This window comes from Tachypleus tridentatus, chromosome 2 (assembly GCF_004210375.1).
Source record: "Tachypleus tridentatus isolate NWPU-2018 chromosome 2, ASM421037v1, whole genome shotgun sequence".
NCBI classification, from domain to species: Eukaryota; Metazoa; Arthropoda; class Merostomata; order Xiphosura; family Limulidae; genus Tachypleus; species Tachypleus tridentatus.
Window position 1 is genome coordinate 124,759,048 of NC_134826.1, and position 15,986 is coordinate 124,775,033.

General features: G+C 33.3%; 1 protein-coding gene and 1 pseudogene across 1 annotated transcript in view; one reads left to right on the forward strand and one right to left on the reverse strand.

Moving 5' to 3' along the window:
- Nucleotides 1-11,992, forward strand: part of LOC143245602 (frequenin-1-like) — a 29,418-nt pseudogene extending 17,426 nt beyond the window's left edge.
- The window catches only part of LOC143245021 (casein kinase II subunit beta-like), a 199,429-nt gene that overhangs the window by 159,146 nt on the left and 24,297 nt on the right, over nucleotides 1-15,986 (reverse strand). The gene's annotated exons all lie outside the window — the stretch shown is intronic.

A 15,986-nucleotide genomic window follows, 5' to 3' on the forward strand; every position in this document is an offset into this window, starting at 1 on the left:
CCCAGTTTAGGAATATACACTTTTGCTCTTTGCAAAATTTCCAAATCCCCAGCAAGTGGCCTTCGATAAAGATTGATTTATAATTAAAAGAAATGCCAAATATGGGATTTATTAATATGTTGGAATATAGCTTACGTCTCAATTTTTAGACTTTGAAAAATTAGAAAAGCTCTTTAACAAATCCAATGTCTGCAGTAATTGCAAAATTAAATTTTAGTTTTGGTTGCAGGTATAAAGGATTTTAAGGACTGTCCTGACGGCCAGCTAACAGAACAGGTTGGTTGAATTGATACTTGTTTGTTGTCAGTATTCCGGATATTGAACCAAAATACGTGTATTCTGAATCAGTACAGAGAAAAGTAAGCATACTTTAAAATGTTTACTGTTAAAAATGACCAACCGAGTGATAAGTTCTAGAAATTTTACGCAAAGTATTTTGGACAAAGTTACAAAACATTCATAAACAGTGTTTTGTCTTAATCTCCTACTCTTTGTTGAAAAATATAGGAAGTCTACATATTTAACTGTTCAGTTTCTTTTTCATGTATTCACATAAACAATGGAATAGGTATGTCACGAGCATACAGCAAAAATACAACTAGACAACATAAACATTTGCTACTGGAGAAAACTCAGATCATTCGAGGTAGTTTGGTGTTGATTTCGAAAAGGCAATCAAAATTACTCCAATAACTACTTAATGTGATTAATTTATCAGCACTGTGATATACTATGCAACCAACTCAGTATAATATATTTATACTGTGTAATTGAGTTTACTTAGATGGGATAATGGATACAATGCATACATTTTCATAAGTTGAAACATTGACTTTATCAGTGTAAACACACACACACACACACACACACACACACACACACACACACACACACACTATTTGTTCTTCATGTAATTGTAGTTATTTGCACAACTTTTACTTCATTTCTACGCTCACCTGCTCCTTCAAAGAATCGCGAAACTCGCATATTCAGTTTGCTGTAACATTCAATAAGTCCCTCAATTGAACCTAAGGGACGGAGGCTGAAACCTGTTTGTAACTTCGTTTCACTCCGCGCACAGTCTAAACCAAGTACGATCTTTTTCGCGTCATACCTGCGACGTAACCAAATTCTGCTAAATTGTTTTTTCAAAAATCTTTTAACTATAGTTTTGTAAACATAAATTCTTTTAAGGTCATTTTAGATGCTAATTGCCTCCAGTTCAATTAAAATCTGATCGACATGATACTAAACCAAAATGTCTTATCTATGGACTCGAGCTCCCGAACTTAAGCACCTAACGACACCTTCTGTATTCTTTGTTTAAAATTTTGTCACTGGTATTTTTCAAAATATTAATTTAAATTTAATATTCGTATAAATGTTTGCCATTTTGTTCTTTCTTGTCTTTATATTTGTCAGGTACATGCTTCTGTTATGTATTGCAATTTCAGATAGCCTGAAACGGAGTTAAATTGTAACTTAGATTTAAGTTAAATCACTCGATACTTCAAGTTTATAAAACTTGTACACATTGTAATAACCGTTACTGTTAATTTTGTTACCGTTTGTACATTAAGATACATTTGCGATGGTTTCTTTTTAATAATCTTGTCGGCAAGTATCATAAATTGGACACATATCGAGTGATTTAACTTAAATCTAAGTTACAATTTAACAAATTCATGTTTAGCATTAGTATCTTTACAAAGATATTATATACCTTTAGCGGTGAAGAACTCGACAAGTGGTGAACGAAGAACGTAAAGCTAGCTTAGCTCCCTGTTAAATAAATTATACCAAAATGAACTCGAAATTAACTTGCTGGAGCTAAATGACTTGTAATGTTCGAAACTTATAAACGTTCTTGACGTTTCACTAGTGTTTACGTAAACACATACTGTTGATACTTACACTCGAATCTTCAACTTTTAGTAAATAGGTTGATTTCGTAATACAGATTTAACATAAGTTATGCAAACTTCTAAATAAAATTTAAACATCGATATTAAAATAGATATAGTAAATTATTCACACTATTATTAAACATAACCTGTCAACCGATACTTCTGTAGTCAAGAGACGAATACTGTAGACGTTGAAGCATATTATGCACTTAGCAATTGCAATGTGTACCCAAGGAACAGTAACTGCAAATTTTGACTTGCTTTATTAACAAATATATGAACACGCTCTACGGTGTCATGGTAACCAAATATTTTAGGTCTGTATAAATGTATTAGAGTATAACTTACAACATTAACATCTGGCTCATAATGACCTTTTATACTAAGTTGTATTGTTATTCTTAGGATTTCCTGCGTATATACAAGCAGTTTTTCCCCCAAGGGAACCCAGCTAGTTTTGCTTCGTTGGTGTTTAGGGTGTTCGACGAAAACAAGGTAAATAAGTTATGAACTTCATATTACTTTTTCTGCACTTCAAGAAAGTCTGTAATTCACAATTTTGTGGACTATTCTGTAATGTTTTTAATCATTAATACTTTTGTTATACTAACTGCATGGGAAGTGAATAACACATTGTTTTCATATGAAATCCAAAACTCGAGCGCTTTCGTTTAATTACTATTTTCAGAATAATAATAAAAAAGTTCGATGCAAGTGCTACAAACTTTCTAATTTCTGTTCGTTAGATATGATGTAAAGAAATGCGGAATGTGATTAGCAATAGTTTATAAAAAAAATAGTTTATCAAAACAAAGAATGAAATGTCTTTAAGTTTCCTAATATTGATTGCCGTGAGAGTATTATAATGTGACAGTCAGTAGTAAGTAATTAGAAATGGTTTAGGCTTTAATAACCAACCCCGAAGGAGTTTGAGAAACAACCAGAGGCACTAAAAACCTTTTGTCTTTTCAGCCCCACACGCGGAATTAAGGTTGGTTCTATTGGGTATGAAAAATATTGAAATTAATAGGTGGGTATGATGCATACCGAATCAGTTGAGATATTCTTGAGCATAGAGTTTTATTATTTGATAAAGTGGGTGTTAGAGGCTGTCTAAACTAAAATTGTGCAGCACTGGGAGAAAGCTGTAGGACGAAAAAAGAGAAAAATAAAACGATAGTTGACTTTGCAAAGTGGCGTTGACAGCTTGGGTGTTGGCTTAGTGGCTTTTACATAGCTGCAGATACCAAGGTTGTGGGCAAGTTGCGAGTTTCTGGAATTTGAGTTTGTAAATTAAAAACTAAAATATAGTGAACTGTTCATCTAGAACTTGACTTCAGAGCTAACGAAATCCCACTGTTCGTTGATAAAACGCTACCTTAAGAGTTTGTGGTGGGTGGTGATGAATAGCTGCCTTCCTGTCTTTCATTGTTAAATTAGGGATGACTAGCGCAGACAGATCCGATATAGTTTTGTGCCAAATTTAAAACAATCCAATCCCAGCGGGGGGTCGTGCAATAGAAGTTGATTAGTAGTTTTAGATTTTTACTCGTACTTTTAAGCAGTGTTTTTATTTGGATAACTGCTGAATTATTTATCTTCACTTTTGTACTTGGTTTGTATAACATTAAATTTCCCATCAGTTTTGAAGTCCAAACTCTTACATAATTTGTTACATATTTTAATCGGCTTGCTTTTTGTTGAATAATTAATCTGGAAGACGATTTCGAAGATAAGCAATTTTCGAGAATGATTGTTTACGATGTTTTACCAGGTTTACCTGGCATCATCACTTCATGATAGATTCTCACGTTATTTTTTAAAAGTTAATTTGTGATGATTCTAATCTACAAGCACCTGTTTAAGTGATTGGGAAAACTAATTTATCAATGAACTGTTAGTATATGGAAACGTTATGAACAAAATACCTTTACTAGGTATAAAGGACAAATTATGAATTTTTAAAACGCATTTCTTTTTTAATATTTAAAATGTTAGTACAGTCCTCTCTCTCGTAACACGTCAGGTGTTGTTAGCACTTAGTGCTACACATACTATGACAGATAAGCAGTTAAAATGTTTATTGTAAGCTACAAATTTAGGAAACTTAACGACGGCTACACCCTTTAGCTTCTCAAACTTGTACCCACATTCTAATCTTTTTTTATGGGCATCCAAGTTTACTGGGAATGATCCAATACTCTTACGTTGACTTTTTTGTTAAAAAAAAGTGTGCAGTTTTGAAAAGACCATTGTTGTCATTGAACATTAATAAAGACTATATTTCTAGACGTGTTTCTTATAAATGAATAAATGATTTCCTTAATGGCTTAACTTTGTTTGGTTCATTATCAATTCTAGAGAACGTATTCTCAACTGGATGGTAAATGTTTAGTGTAGATATTATTAACTTAGTTAATATTTTATTAATTTTGCTCATAACAAGAGAGGTAGAAGCAATTATTTAAAGTAAATGTTATGACAAGTTTAGTTGAATAATTCGGTAGGAGTCGTACATTGTGTTTAACTCGCTAATATGGAGATTATAGAACTTCGTATAAATTTTGATATCGAACATGTATAGCGAGCAGACTATTTAGTAATGAACATAAGTATGAGGTGATAACAGCAGACAGACAAATAGTAGACGAGAAACAAAATAAGTTCACGTAAAGGATCTTTTGAAAGAGGAAGGCCGAACGATTAACATGTGTATATAAAATTATTTGTCAGAGTTAAAACAAACTGAACCTACCTATGGGGGGCGGGGCTTTGAGAAAAAGACTTCAGGCCACTTCCAGTAAAATACGAAAGAGGAGCAGACACTTTTAGAAGTATGACACAACTGTGGTAACTGAATGAAACGCGAGTTCACATACTCGGTTAGTTTAGCGATGGTAATGTAGTGAAATAGGTCGGCTTGTCAACTGAAATTCTAAAGTAATTGAATATGTCTGAGTGGATTTCTTGACAAGAAAAATGTATGGTATTTATGACATACCTATAATTTTCTATATAGTAAAGTAGCTATTCATACGTTTTACCTAATTCAGAAGAAATATTTTCAAAATAAGTGAAAGTTGTTTGATTTTTTTTTCTAATTTACTACCAACAAGTGACTCACTGTAGAAGAATCCTTATCCCAACAATCACAAAAACACAGTATATATTATAACTTGCACTATATAATATACAGGAACGCTAATTATAATATGTCATGAAGCTTTTTATATCGTATTAACTGCCCTATATCTTTAAGGAATATTAGATAAAACGTAGAAATAACTGGATTTAGAATATTATATAATTAATGGCCAATATCTTTGAAATAGTTATTTGTCACTGTTGTAGGGTGTCTCAGTCGTCGTCTAATTACTGGGTCGCAGTGGCATTGTAACTTAAGTTGATCTTCTCAGTTTGTTGCTTGGACTTTTCTCTGGGACTTCTGAATGGTCACTTATTTTTTATAGGTTCTTATTGACCCAGCTACATTAAGTGGCATTGGAGTTTACGTACAATATTTTATTACTGCATTGTTTTGTAGAACTTGGGCCTTGTGACTATACAAGATGCCCCAACAAAGCGTATCCATATTTCGAGTGCTGAAATGACAATAAATAGTAAACGCATCCACAGACCAGCAAACGTATCTTATGAATATTTCATAGAAATTGGCTGTACACATACAATATTCAATCCTGATTTGATGAAAAACGTTCGGTAACATATTACTTTACTTCAATGGTTTGGGGCTTAGTTTTAAACAACCCCAGATTATTTGAAATAAGAATAAAAAAAAACTTAATCGATATACAGAAAATAAGAATAAAAAAACAACTTAGAATCGATATACAGAAGTTGCATAACTTAAAGGATGGGTACAATTTGTTTTGGGCCACTTTGTATTGTGATGCTTTTGAGTCTGTAAAAGGAAAAACAATGTTTAGTTTTGTCTAATTCTGGCGCCAATGTGTTTTGTTCCACTTGTGTTGCTTGGTTTCAAGTTTTTGCTATATCTATTTGGTCGTCTGTTGACCAAACCAAAACCTTTTGAAATGTGGATATTGTTTGTGTAAGCTGCTTATTTCCCTAAAACGTAAAGAAATTGAATTATTTTGCTGTTTTATTGTTAATGTTCATAGATGTACGTCTTTTGTTCGTTTGGTCCTTAAGTAAAAAGATGCACAATAAGCTATCTTTTCTACTCACTGCTGGTTTCAAGCAAGATTTTTAGCCTTTTATGTCCTCAAACTTGACGTTGAGCCAATGTGGAAGAAACAATATTTGCAAAAGTCGTTTTTTAGTTGCCAGTTTTTGGTAATAATATGAACAGTAAAAACTTGTGCCTGACAGAATAGTATCAGTTTATAGTAAAATAAAAGTTGGATAAAGAATTCTTTGATAACTTGCATCATCTTTAATGTCTTTTTTGCCGTTGTTGTCAGTGGATGTGAAGAAAACGACACGACGATCAGATAATGAGACTTCATACTGAAGCCGTTTGTTTAATACAATAACATTTACCAGTAATTGAAGAAATTTATTTAAATGTGCAGTTGAATGTTTGATCCATGTTAAGTTTTCTTGTGATCCATGTATGTTTTTTGCTTAAATTATTGCGTTGTCTAACGCCCTTCATTCTAATGTCTCCTTATGAAACATTCTAAGGTTTCCACATGCGTATTGAGAAAAATATGCTAGTCACTGAGGGATAGATAAATCACATGCTGAAAGAGGTTATCCTTCTTATTGCTCATCAGTAAGCTTACATTGGGCTGTCGGCCGAGCACATCGAGGAGAATCGAACCTCTGATTTTAGCGTTGTAAATCTGTAGATATACCGCTGTATTAGCGGGGGACGGCTTATAACGCAAACATCCGAGGTTCTATATACGCACAACAAAGAGCCCATTGTATACTTTTGCGCTTTAAAAAACAAGCAAACAAAAATAAGTGATTTTTGTTGTACATCTTTAGTACTGTGATCCCATATACGACACGCTGTTATATCGAGATGAGATATAACTGGAGTTTGTTAGTGTTATACTTGTGACATCTTCGATGAGAAAGAAACAAGTTATATATTTTTTTTTATTCCCAACGATTTTATAACATAATTTTACGTGTTTTAGTATGTTATAAATTTGAGTATATGCTATCTTTATGATTTCACGGGTTTTAGTGATTTAATATTATTGTAAAATGAAAATATATTTATACTACTCGATTTTATTTACTTTGTTTCAGAAATTTAGCGCAAAGCTGAACAGGACCTACTTGCGCATAATCATCCTTCATTTTGAACAGGTGAAGTAGAGGGAAAGTTAGCCCACAAACTTTCACTTCTTCCATCCTTTCGTTCAAATAGTGCATTGGATTTGACAGTCACTATTATAACGCAACCACGACTTCAAAGTGACAAGCGCGTAGAGACGGTTTTGTGGCGGTGAATCTCGAACCATGAGCACTCGGATTTAACTTATAGGTGTAATCACTGGACCATGTTTTTATTATGTTTGGAAGTTTTAAGGCTCTTAAAATATATTTTAGAAAAATTTGTTCTTTCTAGCCGTTTAGCTAAATTAGTTATTCTAAAATTGTACAAAATACTAAATAAAAATAATTTAAGTAATGGTAAGATTTGAAGACTGATAGTGCATTTAATGTAATTGGCCTGTTTTCGGTACTATAAGTAGCACAAAGAATCAGGTAGTTTAATAGTCCTATAAGAGTTTGACGGTTTTTCAATATGCTGTGTCTACTAAATTGAGTTTCAAAATGTCATTATTTAGTGGTTCCTATCTGCGACAAATTTTATAAGATTGTATTTTTTCCTAACATTTTCTACTCGAGGTTTAGATATATGTAATTTATTTACTACGTTACTTTATTAGGATTACTGAAAACAACATTCGTGTAATGTGTGCGACATTTTTATATCTACATTATGAACTACTTTTTGGTAGCGCCATCTGCTTTTATACAATTCTTATCGGAAGTATATAATTTTTTTACAAGTGTTATACAAACTTTTATTAAACAGTTTTATTATTACATTATTCTACTGTCTTAACTTCAAACGTACTGACGTAGAAAATTAAATTCTTAATGTTGTTGGATTAAAACAGTTGAGATAATTTGAATCTCATTTCTCTTATTCTAAAGGTATCTGTCTTTTAATAGTGGCCTGGCATGGCCAAGCGCGTAAGGCGTGCGACTCATAATCCGAGGGTCGCGGGTTCGAGCCAGAGTCGCGCTAAACATGCTCGCCCTCCCAGCCGTGGAGGCGTATAAAGTGACGGTCAATCCCACTATTCGTTGGTAAAAGAGTAGCCCAAGAGTTGGCGGTGGGTGGTGATGACAAGCTACCTTCCCTCTAGTCTTACACTGCTAAATTAGGGACGGCTAGCACAGATAGCCCTCGAGTAGCTTTGTGCGAAATTCCAAAACAAACAAAACAATCTTTTAATAGCTCTTTCCTTTACTTAAATCGAGACTTCACAACACTCTAGTTTCTAGACTATTATAATAGAGTAGAAATCCGATTCTGTTTTAAAGCAATAAAATGGATTTCCTGTTAACTTCAAATGCCTAAAATAGAATATTTTCAGGAAATCTCAAAGACGATAAAACAGCTACAGTCAATTAGCAAAAAACGAATGAAATGTAAGGGTTTATTAAAATGTTATCTGTCACTAACGTGTGAACACAAAATGGTTTATCAATCGACCGTATTGCACACATTCTTCCATGTTTTCCAACAGTTACATATTTCTTTAAATGTTATGCAAGTTGAAATACATCTGAAGAATAGTAATAGTGAACTATTCGAAAGGGCTTGAGTTTTAGGTCTTTCAGAAACCATTTAAACGTTTGTGATCCTCTGTGCAGACTTCTTAATCAGAATTGAAATACATTTTTTATTACTTTGTCTTCTCAGGATGGCACCATTGAATTTGAGGAATTCATCCGGGCACTTTCCGTGACATCACGAGGAAACTTGGATGAGAAACTTGTGTGTAAGTAAATGAGTCTTTGATTATATAAAACTGTTTTGTTGTTTTTTTACTTGGAGTTTTTCCATCTACAGTAGTGTTTTTATTTATCATAAGGCAGCGTCTTTTTTCGAATGTTGAAATAAGAGCCCAAACGATTTCAAAGTACTATAAAAGGCGTACTAGTAATTTCTCTGAAATCACAACGTTTATCAAGTATTTTGATTATGCAAAGATTTTTTTTTCGTAAGAGAAAATGTTTGTGGAATTTAACCTGAATATTTCCTGACAGGGGCGTTCAAGCTGTATGACGTCGATAGTGACGGATTCATTACAAGAGAAGAAATGTACAGTATCGTAGACGCTATCTATCAGATGTTGGTAAGTATCTGAATGCAGTTTGTTCACTGCATTGACGCTATCTTTTGAAAATTAGCAAGTGTAGGGTATACAAAGTTTTCTAAGTGTTAAACATACCTTTTTAAGTGTTCTGTTGTCTGTGCAATATAACTCCTTATAAAATCAGTTAGTTGGTTTTCTGGCGTGTATGAGGGATTTGATTTTTTTTCCCTTCTCATATATTGACGATAATATTTAGAATAAATATCGGTTGACTGGAAAGTGGGACTTCAGTCATGTCAGAATTTCACAAAATTTAAATTATACAAATTTGTAACTTTTTGTTTGCAGATCGCGTGTTTACTTTGTTACCTTTATTATGGCCTTGGTTCTTTTCGCAAACAACATACTTCTTCCTTCCAGTTTCTTGTCCTATTTCCGGCTTGCATACACAGCTTTTGGAATTGTTTTGATATAATTCGATTCATGTAAACACGCATGTAATCACAATTTTATTAAATCACCCATTCACGATTTAAATAACTGTCGAGAGATTGTATCAAATGACAAACATCATCTAACCCAAATCTTCCTCTTAAAGCCTTGTTTCTCTTCATTCTGCTCACGGAAGATAAGTGTGACTCTTCTGATCGCCCAGAGTTCTCCCTATTTTTCGAGTAAATTCCTGGAAACTTGACCGAAGCATCTGCTCAATTGCATTTTATTTACTTGGGAGTTCAGTTACTTGACACATTCCTTCCCTTCAAATAATAAAAAGCTAGACCACCTAGTGGTTTTATTGTTTTTCACTTGAGAATTAATTTATATTTTACTTGACCCATAATTTGATGTTCAGTTTTGTAAACCATTGGAAGTATTTAGACATCTTACAAAACGCTTGAGGGTTTCTAGAGATTATTAAACATCAGTGATTTGTTTTTGCTTCACTATCGTGTTATCGTTCGTTAGTTAACTTAATTTGTTTATTTCTGTGACTTGTTTCTTAGCCTATCTGCAAAACCAACATACTGTTTGCAGGGTGTCAGCTATCCGAGTTCAAGTTTGTAGAGCTGTAAGCTTCGATTAAACGTTTTTGAATTGATTCGATCTTTATTTCAAACAAAACTTACAATTTCAGGGTAGCACAACTCAACCAGAAGACGATGAAGATAACCCTAAAGAAGAGTAGACAAGATATTTGAACAGCTTGACAAGGTAAGTATATAATAGAGAATGTGGCTCTGAATAAGGTAAGGAAAATACAAAGAAAAATTCTTTACGCTTTAAAACACATGAGTACTTAACATTTCTACCATACTTTGTTAATAGAAAACTTACTACCTTTATTTTCAACTGTATAGGTGTAATTGTCCTATTTATACAAAACACGAAGGACTAAGTGTATTTATTGATGTGTTAACATGTGTGTTAATGAAGTAAAGAGAAGTAACACCAGCCATGAAATACGTGAACACTACAAAGTACAGTTATGTTTCCAAACGTTTGATATATGTTGGTTTGGTTGATCAAAAAAATCTCCTTTTTTGTCGCCTGTTATTAGGGACTTTATTGATTTGCGTCATTAAATCATGACACTTTTGCTGCTCGGATAAACCAAGAATGTTTTTAAAATCTGTGGTTGTAAAAGAACTCTTGTAAACTCGAGTTGACTTAATTTTCTAGAACAAAGGTACCAAGACTTCAACATAAAAATCTAAACTCGCTCAAGTCCGTCGTACTTAGTCATTAACTTTACATGTAATATTTTCAAGATAAAGTACTCCAGTAGGATGACAAATATTTATTCAAATTTTGTTTTATAAAAACAAGAAAATACAAGTAGAAGAAACGTTGATTTACTTCAGTGAGGGTGTGAATAGTTAAGGCTAGATGTTTCGTGTATTTCATGGATATATCTTGAAATATTGTTTGAACGAACGAAAATAAGTATTTTACGGTAAGCATAATATCGATCTATTTCTTAGTAATATTCGTAAAATATGCTTGAAAATTTACCATTGGATCTGAACTTAATATTTATAAGATTTTAACCTTCACATAATGCGTTTTTTCAAACAAGGATAAAATCTGTATTTCTACCCTAGAATCAAGACAACAAGCTATCAATGCAGGAATTCCAGGAAGGATCGAAACAAGATCCCAAGATCGTACAAGCTCTGTCTTTGTATGGCTCATGACTTTTGTTTCTTTCAGTTTTCATCCTCTGTATACTATATCTATAGTTTTTGGTGTCATGAACATTCCATACCTACTACAGTGATCAGTAACTGTTTCCTTTCATGAACTTGGTTTTCTTCATCAGTCTCAGTTTCTTTTATATTCTAATCCCGATTGGATTTCTTCTAGAAACGTAACACAGTTTGTACCACTCAGGATACCTGTGTTGATTCCAGAACTCGATCTTAGACTAGAGCCCTTTGTTTCTCGGACAAAATGAAATTATTCATAATCTGTAATCTATATTCAGAGATATTAAATAACAATGGAAACGGTTTAGAAAAAAATTCTATCGGTACCGTAGTCTTGCACTACTAGACAGGGTAATTAAACAAGAAATAATTTAATCACAGCTTTTCAAATTCTTAAGAAAACATTAGTTAACTTTATTATGATATCAGTTCCCTTAACCTGTACATTTTAAGCCATTATGTCTTTTTATACAGTAGTATCGTAATGTGTATCAGGGATATTTTCTTAAAGCTGTTGTTTAATAAAGGTTCGTACAATATCCATTGGAACTGAAGATATAACTTAGAACCAATAGAATTGTAATAAGCTATATATCCGTCTCTCACATTTTCCCATAGCTACACTTAAAATCGGAAAATGTCTCCAGTAACTTTATATTCACTGGAATTGCAAAAATATATACAAAGGGGGAGAATGTATAGATATCGCGTTTTTTAAGAAGTATTAAATAATATAAAAACTATTGTCTTTGTGATATAAACAAACTTAACACGAGCCATTGTAACTTATTTTACTTCTAAATCACCTAGTTAAATAAATATTGCTCAGCATGCGTCATCATAGCCGCTTGTTTAAAATTCTGTTTACAAAAACAAGGCCGCGTTTTTGCGTCTTTTGTGGTAATTATAATTTCGTTTTAATTGTTAATGTTTAATAAGCACAAAGCTAAGCCACCGTGAATCCCCTAACTCATCTTAAACTTTCGGCTTTGGTGGTTTTAGATAGCTAAGAGCATCCTGATAAGAGATTTTTCTATCCATTGGATATTAGGTTTCGCTATGGATTTTTGCGTATCATTTCATAACTATCATCACATTTTCACGATAATTTAAATTAGCTTAATCTTGCTCATTTACCATGTTTTTCAATTTGTAATAATAATTTGTTTTCTTCAGGCACGAAGCATATTTTACCTTTTATTTACTGTTATCTTTGCTTAAATATTTTAGAAAGTAAATTATAAAACATGTAAATAGCACAAATTCTACCTTAAGCATATACTCTTAAAAATACTAATTATATTGACTTTTAACAAACATTTTTGCATTTTTAAATTTAATAAACATGTATATTATAAAATGGCACAATCTTCTGTTTCCTTTTTCCTTCATTGTTTCTGTTATTATGTTCAAACATCTACATTGCTCTGTAGAAACACTTCCGGTAAAACTTTAAATATGTTGAACGGTGTTGTTGTTACGCGAGTTGTTATACATTGATTTATTAGTATAATCACTTCCAACAATAGGTTTAATGTCCTTTGGTAAGAGATTTTTTTCGATTGTTCACCCTTATAAGATACTTCATTAAAAACATTATCTAGTGGAAATGGCAACATAAGTCTTGATATCCGCAGAAACTCGATGTTGCTGTCAGCCACTTGCTATTCGAGTCCCTTTTTGGACAAGAAAGGTCAGATACTGCAATGTTTTTCCTTTTCTTGATTACCACATGATAGATTGATGTACTTGAAACTTTGCCTGTGTTTAATTTTTGCTTGTTTGAGATATTAAGTGAAAATGGGACATTTATAAAATTGTCGGGAGAGAAAAGCAGAAACAAAGACGGCACCGAAGAAGTTAGCCAGGCCAGAGCCAGACAAGCAGACGTCAATGCAAATATCAATACAAAAGGACCCGATTCAGGGCTGGGCAATAGTCTTGGCTGGGATCTAAATATCCAATGCCTAAGATTTGGATGTGGGGGGGAACTGGAGTGCCCCGAGAAAACCTACTTTCACAGGACGGGCGCCGAAAGTTTTTACCTGCCCTATGTCCGAATCTGAAAAATAAAAATATAAACATGAATCTCTTGTTTGTGATTGTTGAAATGTTACATGATGAAATGTATTTTGTAGGTGCACTGGCTAGTTTGCATAACAATGCAGTTGATTTCTGTGTTCTGCTTTTAAATATTTGTATAATATTTCTTTGAACCTGTTCCTAAGAGTTGCTAGGTTACTGATTTGGTATATATAGTTTACGGGTGTATATGATTGTAGTCTGCTGTTCTTAGTATTTTAATTTGTTGTACTTAATTTTTTGTAGTATTGTTAGATATATATATGTAACTTGACATCCGTATTCTATTAACGGGCGGATGTAAGCCTTTGTATATTTGGCGGATAGTCTCTGGTGTGCAGTTTTGAATGTTTGCTGGATATGGTCATTACATGTGAAATGCGTTTTTTGATGGATGAGTGTATGTTGACATGTTTTTTCCGTGTTAATCTTGTCAAATATGATGCCAAGGAATATGATGTTTGCTCATGATGATAGGCGTATTGCGAAGTGTGATGCTTACTTTTGTCAGTTTGTCTTTTTAAATTTCTATAAAAGTGATTCCTTGCGTTTTTCTTAGATTTAAAACTACTCTCCACTTATTGTTCCAGCTCGTTACATTATTGTGTTTCTCGAACGCAAGATATGGCCATTACTGGGTTTCTGGATATACTCCAGATTGCAATGTCGTCTGTGAATTGTAAGTGTACGTTAAACTGGGGAAGGTATATCACTGACAAAAATAATGTACAGGAGTGGCGACAGGACGGATCCTTGGGGCACTCCTGCAGTTATATTGAAAGATTTTGATAGTTTTATTGACCTTTACTTGGACTGTTCTATCAGTTAAGAAATATCCATTCAGTAACAGTGATTTATTTTCAGATAAGTTAATTTATATTTAATGGCGTTATACCAAACACTGTGAAATGCTTTTTTAACGTATAAAAATGCACCTATGGTTACCTGATTGTTGTTAAATGCTTTGCAAATTGATTCAGTGAGTCGTGTGAGGTGATCTATTGTTTGTCTGTTTTCTCGAGAAGCGTTTTGAGATTCGGAAGGATATTATTTATTTCGCAGAAATGAAGGAGGCGATTTGATATTTTCTCTATCAATTTGCCAAGACAACTTAACAGAGTGATGGGTCGGAAGTTATCACGATTTCTCCTGTTTGTTTCTTTGGTATCGTGGTGATAATGGTTCTTTCCATGTGTCGGGGTAATAACCAGTTGTTAGTGAGATGTTCATGATATTTGCGAGATGTTGTAATAGAAGACTGGAACCTTTGAGAATAATATTAGGTATTTGATCATATCCGGGGAAAGTGTTTTTTTAAGTTTTTAATGTTGATTTTGAGTTCTGTGGTGGTGATTTTCCTATTTATTGAACTTGAATAGTTTTCTAGTATCTTACCGAGAAATTATGGTGTGAAGGAAGATCGATTTGTATGTGTGTAGTTAACATGTTGTTGGTGTTGTGTGTCAAAGTCGGTCGATTTTTAGGTAATTGAAGGAGGATTTGTAGTAGTCTGCTAATAGGTCGGCTTTCTCTCTCTGTGTGTGTGGTTGCTGACGGTCTTCTATTGTATCTTTGTGGATTGTGGGAAAACGTGTTGTGATTGGTTGGATTATTACTGTTTCTGGTTGGAGGAGAGATTTTTTGTATGTTCACCAATGGCAGCCACAGGTTACTCACCTCTAATCTGGAATCTCTCCTGTGAAGGTTTAAGTGTTAATATAAAATGATTCTTTGTTTCTTGTTTTCCAGATTTTGTCTGTGTCGATTATTCTAATTTTCTCCCAGATTATTCTGTGTCCAGTTGACATGGCATTCTCTGCAATGGCTGAATTTTGTTTTCATTATTCTTGTACAATCTATGTTCTTTTATGCTTGTTGTGAATTTTCTTCCCATTTCGCAAATGTATGCATCGTTGCATTTCATAGATGACGTTTTCGAGATTCTACTTGGTAGGTGGTCAGCTTGTTTTTTTACCAGAATGGACCTTAAAGTATAGTAGAAAATCCACCAGAATTATATGTTGAAAATGTTTGGCTATGCGTTTGAGTTTTTCACTGAAATGTTGTAGGTATGACAGGTAAATGGTGTTGGTGACTTTCTGATTTTTCTTTGTCATAGTCTTCTTCAAGGTGTTTTTGATAAAGCAGGAAGTGTAACCATTCTGTTTAAAACTACGAGTTTTGGCGTTCTGCTTCGATGGATATATTATCACATGTTTTCTGTTCTCTTGTTTAGGCATTGGATTATACCACGTTTTATTGGGGTTGGATGATGGGACTGGAATTTTAGGTATCTCATCATGTGGTTGGGGTTTCTGTATACAATTGTTTATTTGTCTTGTTGGTTTGCTGATGAGTATTTCAAGAAACAATACTGTTTTGTTCCTCTATTTTCATAGGGGCAATGGTTTTTTGTCTATGGAATTGAGATGTTCTAAGAAGGCTGGTAAGTT